Genomic DNA, 14,994 nt, shown 5'->3' on the forward strand with positions numbered 1-14,994 from the left:
CCACTGAACACATAATTCCAATTAGTTTTACATACTTACTGTTTTGATTTTATATCATCTGTTATTAATCTTCTGTGCATTGATTTAGACTTAAGTTTGGTAGAATTATCTAGCAAGAAATTAACCTTAACCCCATGATCACTGCATGTCAATGGTGGTAAAACGTGTCATGAAGAAACAGAAATTTCTTTAGGAACACAAACAATGTCTAGCATGTTCCATTCCCTGGTATTTTTTTTTTTGCTATAATCTGAAGCAATTGTTGTTCCTGAAAATAAATTTTGAATAATTTCCTTACTTATATTGTTGAATCAATATTATTCCAGTCTATGCTATGTCTGGAACATTTAAGTCTCCAGCCACTATTATTCTTCTGTCCTGTGTTTCATGCAAGAAATGTATGAATTCCTCTAGGTCACCAGCACTTGATTTTGGTGGTCTATACACTCCAACAATTGTTATATGTTCCAGGGTTGTCTTTATTGTCACAGTTACACAGTCTATAGTATTAGTGTTATCACTGAACATGTAATAATCACAGGACTCATAACTATCTTTAATCACTATCAAAACACCTCTACCTGCTTTGTTGTAAGAATGTCTGTTACAGTAAAACCATTTATACCCTGTTAGAACTAATTTCCAGTAATTGTTCTTTAACTATGTTTCACAGGGAATAACAACACTCATCTTGTTGTAAATAGCAAATTTTCCAACAAAAAACTTTATTATTAGTGGTCCTAGTATTAAAAACAATCTTTGATGCAATACACATTGCTTTTATAAACTATTAATTTTTTGACCTGGTAAAAATACTGCCTTGTGTTTGTCAAATATTGCAAAATATCTGCTCCAAAAATTATTTTCCCTGATCTTGACAAATGCACAGCATCCTGTTTAAGCACATGTGCCCAAAACTAGGCTCTGGTGCTCTACACATTATTTTAAAGAGGACATTTTTTCATGTAGTTATTTACCCAAAAAATATTTTCATTTACAATGACCTGACTCTCCTTTCTATATGTGATTTCTGAAAAATATATTCTAACACTTCTACAAGCTATGCTATTAAAGAGGGCTGTAAGTTCCCTACTAACAGTAAGAGTCCCCGTGGATGAGATTAAAAATACTGGGATGGATGTTCAGAATAACATATTAGAAAATGGCAGTCAGAAGAAGTTTGTAAGGTCCTAAGGAAAGATACAAATTCCAAAATTATATATATATTTATTTATTTATGTTGTTGTGTTGTGTCATTTGGCTTTTTCCGGTTAGGTGTCGCCACAGCGGAACTCCGGTCCGCTAATGATTGGCAGTAGATTTTTACGTGCCAAGTTGCCAGCTCTGATGCACAACCTTCGACGAAGGTATGCCCATTCACACATGTCTCCACACAGAAGACGCTCTAGCTGAGAATCGAACAGGACAACGTCTTACTGTGAGGTGACAATGCTACCACAGCACCACCACCGCAGGTACATATACATATATTTATATATATATATATATATATATATATATATACATATATTTATGGTTTACTATGGTATGGTCAGACAGGACCCCATCGAATGATGGGATCTTCGACCTACGTCCATGAAAATGACAATGTCAGATTCCAACATTGTCAAAATATGACTCATCTTCGACCTCAAAACAGGCTTTAACATGGGTCGAGATAGCGGCGAAATTCATACTTCGACAATGTCGGGTTCGACATTGTTGCCGTTTGGCCTCTGGACTTCGACTGAAGTGTGTTCAACTGAATCCACTTCGACCTTATATATATATATATATATATATATATATATATATATATAGATATATATATATATATATAAATAATATTTACATGGAAATGTTTACAGAGGTATTTTTATACCTAAAGAAGACTTCTGAGAATTTTTCCTCAAGACACTGGAGATATAAAAGGGAATGAAAGAAGAAACTCAGAGCATATTTTGGGGAAAGATGTGCAGTTAGGAGTTATTTGACTTTAAAGACTCCCTACAGCATGTTCTGACACAGTATGTGTTTTGAGAGAACATTTTATATTAACTAAGGAGATGATGCTGGGGGTCAGCAGCTCAGCTGGGAACTGTTGAGACATAGCAAGGCCTTATTAAATGTAATGCTATTTGCAGACGATAAAGTAACTACACAAAAGTGGAAATCAAAGATAAAACCAGCTATAAAGGAAGTAGTGAATGCTGTACAGGAAACAAAAGTTCTAGTGATGAGAACATTAAAAACGGAAGTAGTTTTCATAAGAATTGTGACGCCTGTGCCCTGGCCCAGCAATCAAGGAGCCTCAATCCTCACCACTAACACCAGTGAGGGGCGTCTCATATAGGAAGAAAGGATAACAAATACACACAGTAAAGTGCAATTTCCCTTAAGAGCACACAGACATCACAGTCAGTTCAGGGCTTGTCGCTTCCTTGATCTCCAGGTCCCCAATAACACTCCCCATTGGCACAACTATAGGGTCCAGATCTCAGCCTAGTGGGCAAGCTAAAACCTCTAGCACCCTCTCTGTCCAACCAGTGCTTCATGTCCCTGCCCAAGTAGCTGACACACACACACACACACACACACACATACACACACACACACACACACACACACACACACACACACACACACACACACACACACACACACACACACACACACACACACACACACACACACACACACACACACACACTTAGAGAAGAGTTTATACAACCACATAGATACTCATGGGGAAGGCTGACATAGGTTCTCCAGCTGTGCCCCTTTTTTCCAGACTATATGGTAGTACCAGTTGCCACCACCCCCTAATATTCATCAGCTACTCAAAGGTTCTTAACAGGGTGTCCAATTATTGCTGTGCAATATTATTATGCAAATGGTAGTATAGCCCAGGGCTAAAGCTATGAGAGCGACTTTATACAGTTTTACCAAAGGCATGCAAATATTCAAAAGAGCTTAAATTATCTCTACAAAAACAGCCACAGTTGAAAGGGTTTAAAAATATTTAATAACAAATAGTCAAAACACAAGACAATACTTTTTACAACACAGTGCTAGACAGGAGTTCAGAGATCACAGAGAAATACTTAAAATGATTCAGTAGTACAGTCCTGACATCACAGAAAAACACTTAAGTCTAATCTTTCTAGTTTCTAGTTATTTCTAAGAGAAAACACAAGTCTAAGATAAACTTACATATAGAGCAAGACAGTGCTGGTGAGTTGTATGGTGAAGACAAAAATGCTTAATGCTCTCTGAGTCTCTCTGTTTTTAAAATCACATTCCTGGTTCACATTACATCATTCTTCACACTTCCCTTGGCTCCCAGGCTAACAGAAAATACATTTACATTCTTCACCTCTGGGCTGAAACCAGAGCAATAAAGGACATTTATGCATGTAAAGTCTAGCCATTAACTCTGGCCTTAAAACAATAGCAAGAATTCCTTCATCTAGACTGGCCGGAGCCATGTTTATATCAAAGAGTCACAACATGCTTTACTTGGTCAGTAGAGTGCACTGTTGTTACATTTTTTACAGTTCCACATGTAATACTATTTTTACCATTTAAGAAAACAAGCCTGTGGTTTATGTTAATATTTACAGATGACAAAATTATGTCCATAATTCTATCTGCCTAGGCTGGCAGCCTTCACCCATCTTCACCCAATATTCACATAACCCCCTCCCCGGAGAACTCAAGCTAGTTTTTCAAGTGACCCTTGAGAAATGCTGCTTGAAGGAGTTAGGTCTATCTAAGTATACCTTACTCCGTTCCCTGTCTTGAGAGCTCATCTGCATTGGCATTGCTAATCCCACTGCAGTGCTGCATGGACATATCATATGCTTGCAACTCCAGGCTCCATCTTAGTAACTTGGTATTTTACTGGCTGGCTCTGTTTAACCATGTTAGGGGGTTGTGATCGGTCATAACAGTGAATTTCCTTTCATACAGATAAGGCTGAAGTTTCTGAAGTGCCCACACTATGGCTAGACATTTGTTTTCTACAGCTGCATAGCATTCCTCCCTGGGTTGGAGCCTACGATTGAGATAAACCACTGGGTACTCTTCTCCCTCTGAAGAAATCTGGCTAAGTATAGCCACCACCACATGGTTCAAAGCATCCACCTACACAACAAATTCTTTGCTGTAATCTAGACTGACTAACACAGGATATCCTCCCAAAGATTATTTAAGCTTCTGGAATGCCTGCTCACATGCTGGGGTCCACACTACTTTATCTGGCCTGTTCTTCCTTGTCAGGTCTGTGAGGGGCGCAGCTATGGTACTATAATATGCTACTATAGTACCTTGCTGCCCCTAAAACTGCCCTCACCTGCTTTTTAGCAACAGGAGCAGGCCATGCCTGAATGGCTTCCACTTTGGCAGGTTATGGCCTTATCTTACCACTCCCCACTCTATGTCCTAGGTAGGAGACCTCTGCCATACCCACCTGACATTTGCTCGGCTTAATGGTCAGCCCTGCCTTCTGTAGTCTGCCCAGCACCTCCCTGACATGCTGAAGGTGCTCTGGCCAGAAATGGCTGTAGATGGCAATATCATCTAGGCAAACCCTCCTGCTCCTGCCAGGATACGATCTACCAGCCTCTGGAAAGTTGCTGGGGCAGTCTTCATCCCAAAGGGCATCTTTTTGAAATCATAACAGCCAAAAGCAGTCACAAGGGCTGACTTCTGTCTAGCACTGGGAGTCACGGGCACCTGCCATTAGCCCTTGGTAAGATCAATGGTTGTAAGATTCTTAGCCACACCCAGCTGCTCTAAGGCCTCATCTGTCCTAGGCATAGGGTAATCATCTGACTCTGTGTGACTATTTAATTTCCTGCAGTCCACACAGAACCTGGTGCTGCTAACCTTCTTTGGCACCAGCACTACTGGGGAGGCTCAGGGACTGTTGGACTCTTGAATCAACCCTAGTTCCAACATCTCCTGTACCTCCTCCCTCAGAGTCTGTTTGACTCTCTCATGCACGCCCTAAGGGGCCTGCCTAATAGTCCTTTGGGGTCCTGTATCCACCTGGTGCTGCCCCAGGTAGGTGCACCTTGGTTTCCCCATGAACATGTCCCCAAATTCCTGCAACACTGCTTGGATTTCTTGAACCTGGGTAGGAGATAACTGCTGGGACATTGCTACCTCTTCCACTGAGGTGTCAGTCCGAGCATCACTGAGGAGATCAGAACCCAGATCTCCCTCAGACCCCTCCTGCAATCCACTGCAAATACTCAGCACAAGGGCCTCCTGATCATGGTAAGGTTTCATCATGTTAACATGGTACAATTTGTGCCCCTGCCTTCTGCCTAGCAGTTCCACCATGTAGTTAACATCACTTACCTTTCTTACCACCTTGTAGGGTTCCTCCTAAGATGCTTGCAGCTTGTTGTGTCTGACAGGAATGAGAACCATTACCTGCTGCCCCAAAGCATATTCACTAGCTCGAGCATTCCTGTCATACCACACCATTTTCTGTTGTTGGGCTTCTGCCAGGTTCTCCTGGGCCAAGTCCATGAGTTCCCTGAGCCCGGTCCTGAGGTTTAGGATGTATGCCATAACAGACTCTTTGTGAGACTCGCACTCACCTTCCCACTCATCTCGAATTAAATCTAGAGGTGCCCTCACCCGATGCCCAAACAGCAACTCAAAGGGTGAAAAACCTGTGGATTTCTGGGGAACCTCTCTGTAAGCAAACAACAGATGGGGAAAATATTTGTCCTACTCCCTCTTACACTGACCTGCAAATGCCTGTAGCATGGACTTGATTGTAGAGTTTAACCTGTCAACAAGACCATTAGTCTGGGGATGGTGGGGGATGGTCTTCCTGTGCTTCATCCAACAGGACTTCCACAGACAAGCCAGCAGGTCTGACATGAAATTGGCAACTCTGTCAGTCAGTATTTCTTTTGGGAAACCTAGCCTTTTGAAAATCTCTAACAATGCATTTGCCACCTTCTCTGCCTCAATGGAGGACAAAGCCTCTGTCAAAGGGTATCATGTAGCATAATCCACTACCACTAGGACATACTTTTTCCCTATGGAACTTGAGGTACTCAGAGAACCCAAAATATCCATAGCTACCCTCTGAAATGGCTCCTCAATCACAGGAAAAGGCATCATAGGAGCTCTCATATTGTCTCCTACCTTGCCTACCTTTTGGCACTGCTCACAGGTCCTGCAGTACCCTGTTACATCTCTGGAAATTCTACGCCAATAGAAGTTCTGCATAATATGCCTCTTTGTACATTTTATGTCCACATTACCTGCAAAGGGAATATCATGGGCTATGGCTAGAAGTGCCAGATAGTAGGATCTAGGCATTACCAGCTGCTGTACCCTCTCACCTTCTAGCCCTCCCTCAGGGGTCCACTCAATGTATAGTAACCCATTGTCCCAGTATAAAGATTACCCCTTTCCTTGAGAATCAGGTGCCTCCCTAGTTACCTGCGTCAGGTCTTGCAATGTAGGGTCTGAGAGCTGAGCCTGTCTCAACTCTCTCCTTGTAACCTTTCCCAGCTCCCCTTTCACAGGAAGTCTGGCATCCTCTGGCATTGGTGCCTCACCATCAGCCTGGGTACTACTACTTACCTTTACCTTTGCAGTCACTCTGTCCAAGGGACCATCAGTACCCACAAGTAGCTGTGGCTCAACTTCAGTCTCACTGCTACAGGGTAGCTCCCTACCTGAAGTAACCACTTCATCAGTCCTGGCTGCAAATATGCAGTCTGTCTGGGTTTGCCCAGGCTATAAGACCCACATGCTTGTCTCCTAGCCTGAGTGCGTGTAACTTCATATGTATATGGTACTGCCACATCCATAATCCTTCCCTATCAGGATATCTACAGGATGGTAGTTCAGTACCCGTGTTGTCTCAAAACAACATACTATTGGCATTTTGTCTTTCCCACTTACTGGATCCATCACCTTTTGTTCCCCCTTGCCTCCATGGACACCTGTATGCCACATAGCCACACTGGTTGCATTCAAAACATTTAACCCTAGCTCCTGGATGTGTACCTAGACTAGTGGATTCCACTGCTTCTGGCAGATTCTGTTGGGGCAGTCTGTGCTGCCTGCCATGGGTTCCGTAAGACCCATGAGCAGTACTGGGGGCCCCTTTCCTGTGTAGGGCTGCCCTGCTTGCCAGGTATAGGTCTCTTTTCTTTCCCAACTCATCTGAAGTAGCACATTGTCTATGAGCTAACCAGATCCTCATGTCCTCAGGCAAAGTGCTAAGGGCTTGTTCCCTTACCAAAAGGTCTACCAGCCATTCAAAAATGCTGACCTGACATCCACTTACCCACCTATGGAAATAAGTGCTCAGTTCATCAACATATTCACACACACTTTCATCTGCCTTGCGTCTATGCTCACAAAACTTTTTCCTATACATTTCAGGTGTTAGCTTAAACAATTCTAACAAGTGATTTTTAACAGCAGTATAATAAAAACATGCAACGTCAGACATTTTTGACAAAATAGTTACAGCTTTACCATGGAGTAAGGGGGTAAGGAACCGTACCCAGAGCCCTTGGTCAACACTATACTTTTTGCATACCCTCTCAAACATATGAATGAAACTATCAAAACTATCCCCCTCTTTAAACTGCGGAAGAAATTTACTGACCTTTTGTGCTTCTGGGGTCCAGTTACTCCCTTCCCCATTACCTCCATGACCCTGGCAAAAAGTCAGCATTTCCCTCTCATGCCTCCTCTGCCACTCCTTTTCATTGGCTTCTATCTCCAAACACCTGGCTTCCAACTCAAATCTCTTTAGCTCCAGATGGATTTTTAAGTCATCTGCAGAAAGGTTGATCTGTCCATTCTCCAAGGGTATTATATCTCCACTGCCAGTCTGATTGTCCTCCTGGTTGATGTTTTCTGATGCAGCTGTAACCAAGGCTACAATCAGGTCTGCCTTAGACAAGTTTCCATGCACCAGTCCCCTAGCCTTGTACATCTCCACCCAGCTGTCTCCTTGTCATCTTTCCATACTCATCTTATGACATGGTGCCTGCTCACCCTGACTAACTAAGCTAACAAAAGAAATAAAACAATCATGATCTGAACTCTGTGTATTCACTGAGTGGCTGATTTAATGTACAAAACACCTTCAGAGCTCACTGTACACAAGCTACAGGAAATCACTCTATCCACACCACTACAAGCCAATTAACATTTGCCAACCAATTCATATGTGGTGTGGATATCCCACCACTGCCAAGCAATTAGTATGTGATGCCCATACCCTGGCCCAGCAAACAAAGAGCCTCATACCTCACCACTAACACCAGTGAGGGGCATCTCATATAGGAGGAAAGGATAACAAATACACATAGTAAAGTGCAAATTTCCTTAAGAGCACACAGATATCACAGTAGGTCCCCAATAAGACTCCCCACTGGCACAGCTATAGGGTCCACATCTCAGCCTAGTGGGCAAGCTAAAACCTCTTGCACCCTCTCTGTCCAACCAGTGCTTTGTGTCCCTGCCCAAGTAGCTGACACACACACACACACACACACACACACACACACACACACACACACACACACACACACACACACACGCAGACACACACACACTCTTTGAGAAGAGGTTATACAACCACAGGTTCTCCAGCTGTGCCCCTTTTTCCCATACTATATGATAGCACCAGCTGCTACCACCCACTAATATTCATCAGCTACTCAAAGGCCCTTAAAAGGGTGTCCAATTATTACTGTGCAATATTATGAGCTTAAATTATATCTACAAAAACAGCCACAGTTGAAAGGGTTTTAAATACTTAATAACAAATAGTCAAAGCACAAGACAATACTTTTTACTACACAGTGCTAGTCAAGAGTTCAGAGATCACAGAGAAATACTTAAAATAATTCAGTAGTACAGTTCTGACATCACAGAAGAAACACTTAGTCTCATTGTTCTAGTTTCTAGCTATGTCTAAGAGAAAGCACAAGTCTAAGATAAACTTACATATAGAGCAAGACAATGCTGGTGAGTTGGATGGCAAGACAAAAATGCTTAATGCTCACTGATTCTCTCTGGTTTTAAAATCACATTCCTGGTTCACATTACATCATTCTTCACACTTCCCTGGGTTCCCAGGCTAACAGAAACTGCATTTACTTTCTTCACCTCTGGGCAGAAACCAGAGCAATAAAGGACATTTATGCATGCATTTTCTGGCCATTAACTCTGGTCTTAAAACAATAACATGAATTCCTTCATCTAGACTTGCCAGAGCCATGTTTACATCAAAGAATCACAACATGCTTTACTTGGTCAGTAGAGTGCACTGTTGTTATATTTTTTTCCACTTCCACATGTAACACTATTTTTACCATTTACGACAACAAGCCTGTGGTTTACATTAATATTTACAGATGACAGAATTATCTCCAAAATTCTATCTGGCTAGGCTGGCAGCCTTCACCGAGCTTCACACAATCTTCTTAAGAATGTAGGGTATATTTGGGAACAACATACAAACTAATGTTCAAATTGCTGACTCAAATAATTAGGGTGATAGAAAGTGAAACATTTTAATTATGTACTAATCCATGGACTGAGGGTTGGCATGATGGTTAAGGTGCTTACCTTACAGGCAAGTGTACAGGATTTGATTATCCCCTTTGAACGAGGCATAAAATGGTTTACAAGTGCACTTAGCCTAGTACTTCCCTATGGGGAGGGTTTGGCATAATGGTTAAAGGTTTCTCTTCATAAAGACAAGGAACAAAATATGATTCTGACTTGCGGTTATTGGCAGGCATAAAATGTCCTTTCAGGGCAGTCAGCCTAGTATTCTCCTATGCAACTGCATCTATAATGCAGGTCTAGAATAAAAGAGAGTCTTACTGTGATTTTTTTCTGTCATTATTTTTTTGTTATTAATACATTTTAGTTATCAGTATGTCACAATTTAACATATGAATAATTAAATAAAGTTGTTTAAAATATAACAAATTCGAAAGTTAATGAAAAAGTATGACCACAAAGGCTATCAAGAATGACTTATGTCATAATACTGATAGATGACCATTCTAAAAAAGCTAGCTAAGTCAACATAGAAGAGAGTTAGAGAATTACTGATCATTTGCTCACAGATCTATATGGATGCTGAGGCAGTTTAAGTTGATATAGTGACATTTTTACTGAGAAATTTAATATTTCAAGGTAATATTAATCAATGTAATCATGTGGTATTAAGTGCTCATTAGTGAAGACTTTTAAATATTTCAGCTTAGATATGTCCACTACCTTTTTAGTGTTGGTGAAACACCTGATATGGAAATTGAATTTGCAAGCAGTTTCCCTTTTTGGCTGACCCATGGCTTTGTAGGCTATCCAAACATTTAAAGGATTTCTGCCTTTGCTTAAGTTCTATATAACTTGGCACCCAAGAAGAGTTGACCTCATAATGACAGCATGCAACAATCAATATTTAACATTTTTTTTCAAACCACACATCAAACATAAATAATCAGTGTTTTAGGTAACTCTGCAGAAAAAGATGACAGTATAGTGTCTCAATGGTTAGGCAGTCCACTGTCTAGGGTTTCGTCCTCACCTTGGGTCATTGTGTGGAGCTAAAAACAAGCCATTGTGTACTTTATTTCCCTAACAGAAGTTGGTTGACTGATTGCCTAGTCTAAGATATATGTGTCTATGTATAGGATCTTAGGATCATAGGAGGTTACTAGGCACCAGGAGTTGAGTTTATCCCCACAAAGAAACCTCAGGTATGTATAAATATATATATATATATATATACACACACACACACATATATATATATACATATATATATATATATATATATATATATATATATATATATATATATATGCATATATATATATATATATATATATATATATATTTATTTCTTTTTTTTCCTTTTTGTTGCATTTATACTTTGCCTTTTTTCTTAGTTTATGACTAAAAAGAATAAGAGATGAACTAATTCACTTGTTTCTGTTTAAAAATTAATACATTAAACAAAATACTAATGTAAGAATTATGATCACAGTAAAATATGTTGCTGCCCATCATCATCACAGACCTGATTAACACTCTTAAAAGGTTTGTTTTCTCTATATTTGCAGAGTATGAATGATTCAATCACTAATGTAGATTTAGCTTGTGAACCAGCAGGCTAGGACTACAGCACCCTGAGATCCTTTTCACTTTAAATTACTTCACTGCAGAATTGTTAGTATCCACTGCAGAAAAAATGATGCTGGATTTAATCCATCATTTCTTTAAGGCAAGCCAGATAATCATTCATTCTTTCTTCATGAATGCATTTCAAGAACTTCCATCTGTTCACAGACAGGTCTGTGTTAGAAAGGATATTCTTCTTTTACTTCCAGTTCCTCAGGGCACAAATCCTAGTCCAGTGATATCACAGCCAATGCTATGTTTTTCTCATCATGGCAAGGAGTCATTTAATTTTATTTCATGCTAGCCTTGTACTTGATTTCAGGCCAGTTACTGTTTGCTGAAGGGCTGCATTGTCAAGTTGAAGAAAATCAGTTTTTGAAACCACAAAACCATGTTGATTGTTTACTGTTTTCTGCTTGGCATAAGCTATCAGTACTGAAACTTATCTGCTTGACCAGAAGAATTAAATAAAGAAGATGTGTTGTTTACACTTGTGATTTAGGGTACTTCATGACCATTAGATTCTCTTGAATTCCTTTGCCAAATAAACCTACACAGAAATAAAAAAAAATATTTACTATACAGACAATGTCCCAGGACTAAAACATACATCTGTTACTGTGAGCACATCACCAGACATTGTTTGCTACTTATTGTAAAGTTCACTCTGCCCTGTGTACTCAGATGAAATATATTTCCAAATATCAGTACTTATCAGTGTAAAATCACCAACACTGTGCTGATTTAGTAGAATAAATTCCAGCTAGCATGTATTAGAATGCTATTTATATTAATCGAAAAAAAGCAGTGCAACAATAAAGCTGAACTGAGAAGCAAAAAGCAATTATCTTATACATTTAGAATTTCCAGTCAAAGTCCTGTCTTTGCACTAATTATTTAATGTTTGATATAATGTTACATAAATCTTACCAGATCAATGTATAGCAAAGATAATTACAAAGAAGAAATGAAAGAGACAGATGTTATGTTTATTAACATGGCAATCAGTCTTATGAAGTGGAATGAATTGTCTGTACTCTTGCGGTCATAAATTAAATAGATTTACATATGGCTACTCTATGTAGATGTTGAAATGTGTAGATTATCTGGTTTTCTCTCAAATACATGGTACCTAAAAAGCCATGATATGAAAACTTTAGCTGATGAAGTTTACGTTAGGCTACAGACAGCACTTGATGTAAATTCAGAGGTAGACTGTACAAAGAAAAAGAAAAAAAAAAAAAGAAAACAAGCAATGAACTCCAAAAAATACTAGGGCTATATCTGAAATTATTAAGCAAGTTTATAAAAATTATTCAAAGAATAGTATTAATATAGCAACAACCCACGCCTGGGTGTGGGTAATGCTAAATTTACCCATGGTTGGCGTGGTTTGGTCGAGGCAAATTCATCACCAGACATTGTTTGCTACTTATTGTAAAGTTCACTCTGCCCTGTGTACTCAGATGAAATATATTTCCAAATATCAGTACTTATCAGTGTAAAATCACCAACACTGTGCTGATTTAGTAGAATACATTCCAGCTAGCATGTATTAGAATGCTATTTATATTAATAGAAAAAAAGCAGTGCAACAATAAAGCTGAACTGAGAAGCAATAAGCAATTATCTTATACATTTAGAATTTCCAGTCAAAGTCCTGTCTTTGCACTAATTATTTAATGTTTGATATAATGTTACATAAATCTTACCAGATCAATGTATAGCAAAGATAATTACAAAGAAGAAATGAAAGAGACAGATGTTATGTTTATTAACATGGCAATCAGTCTTATGAAGTGGAATGAATTGTCTGTACTCTTGCGGTCATAAATTAAATAGATTCACATATGGCTACTCTATGTAGATGTTAAAATGTGTAGATTAGCTGGTTTTCTCTCAAATACATGGTACTTAAAAAGCCATGATATGAAAACTTTAGCTGATGAAGTTTACGTTAGGCTACAGACAGCACTTGATGTAAATTCAGAGGTAGATTGTACAAAGAAAAAGAAAAAAAAAAAAAAGAAAACAAGCAATGAACTACAAAAAATACTAGGGCTATATCTGAAATTATTAAGCAAGTTTATAAAAATTATTCAAAGAATAGTATTAATATGCAATGTAACATTTGTTAGTTTGTTTGTGAAAGATTAACCAGTTGTTGTTGTTTGTCTTTTGGCTTTTCTCGGTAAGGGGTCGCCACAGCGGAACTCCGGTCTGCTAATGATTGGCAGTAGATTTTTACGAAACGCCAAGGTGCCAGCTCAATGCCCAACCTTCAACGAAGGCACGCCCATTCACACACGCATGTCTTTCGAACGCTACTCAACTGCGGGGAGGACATGCAGACTCCACAAAGAAGGCACTCACAAGCCCAGCAGAGAATCGAACAGGAGAACCTCTTGCTGTGAGGTAACAACGCTACCAGTAATCCAACAAAATGGTGAATGACCAGCAGAAAAAGCAGCAGCAATTCCAGCATGGATAAAAGTACCTTTAGAAGGTTTATTAACAAACTCACACCTAAAAACAATAAAAAAAGTATCATTAAATAAAGTGAGATACTAATGCTTTTGTCCTGGTATCTTCCAGAAGTTCCTCAGATAAATTTAAATGGACTACACCCAACTAAACCCTTAAATAACCTCTGTTATTTAACACTATGTTTCCTCGTCTAGAGATTTAAAAGGACAGTGTTCACAACATTACATATTATATCTTTAGCTCCTAAAATCTAACAAACATAAAATTAACTTTTAATTGCTTAAAAAAATTAAGTATGCAACAATAAATTTATAAATAAAATATTTAAAAATCAACCTGACGCCTATATAAAAAATATTACTACTGATAAACCATAAATAAAAATTTGAAACAAACATATTTATAAATTCATTAATTTCTTACCCCATCATAATATGTTAAACAAGGTGTTGCAAGTATTATACAAGGATACACAATAAAACTTAAAAAGCAAATAAACATCAAAAACACGGAAGATCCATATCACCTCTTCTGGGAACTAAACACAAAACCTTCTGTATATAAGACAGACGAAATACCCACTAGACTATAGTCATCTTTCAAGGGCTTCCATTCTCAACAAACAAGTGCAGTTATCGTTAGGTTCTGGGGGTTTAAAAGCATCAAAAAGGAGCTGGCAGTACAATTCCCTTATTTCTAGCCATACCTGCCAAGCTCTCCCTCATTTTCCAGCATCCACTTTTTCTAAAATGACACATTTGAAGGAGTGTTCAGGGTAAACTAAAATATGCTTTGCCAGGGCACTTGTATTTTTATTCTTTTTAATATCATATACATGTTCATATATTCTAGACCTTAAAGCTCATTCAGTATTACCTATATAAAATGAGATACACCGCTGACATAAAGAGAAATGCACCACCCCAGCTGTTCTTCAATTAAACTAGCCATTAAAATAAAATATTTTGTCAAAAACAGAACAGCTGTTCCCCACACTAATCCACTTACATTGCAGACAATGTCCACATTTCTTCATACTATACCATACTGAGTCCAATTTCATCACCCTTCTGTCTAATATATCCTTCAAGTTGTTGGTTCTTCTATATACCACAATAGGTTGTTCCCCCAGTAATAACATTCCAATTCATACTAAGAATCCACTGAACAACTGTGCTGTCCATACTAAAACTAGAAATAAATGCAGTTGTATATGTGCAGGGGATAAATACACAGACATTCACAGATCTCTCCTGAGTTTCATGCTCCTTCGTCAGGATAGGCACATAACATCCATCCCTACTCTTT

This window comes from Protopterus annectens, chromosome 14.part0 (genome assembly GCF_019279795.1).
Source record: "Protopterus annectens isolate FY-2018-M chromosome 14.part0, PAN1.0, whole genome shotgun sequence".
NCBI lineage: Eukaryota > Metazoa > Chordata > Ceratodontiformes > Protopteridae > Protopterus > Protopterus annectens.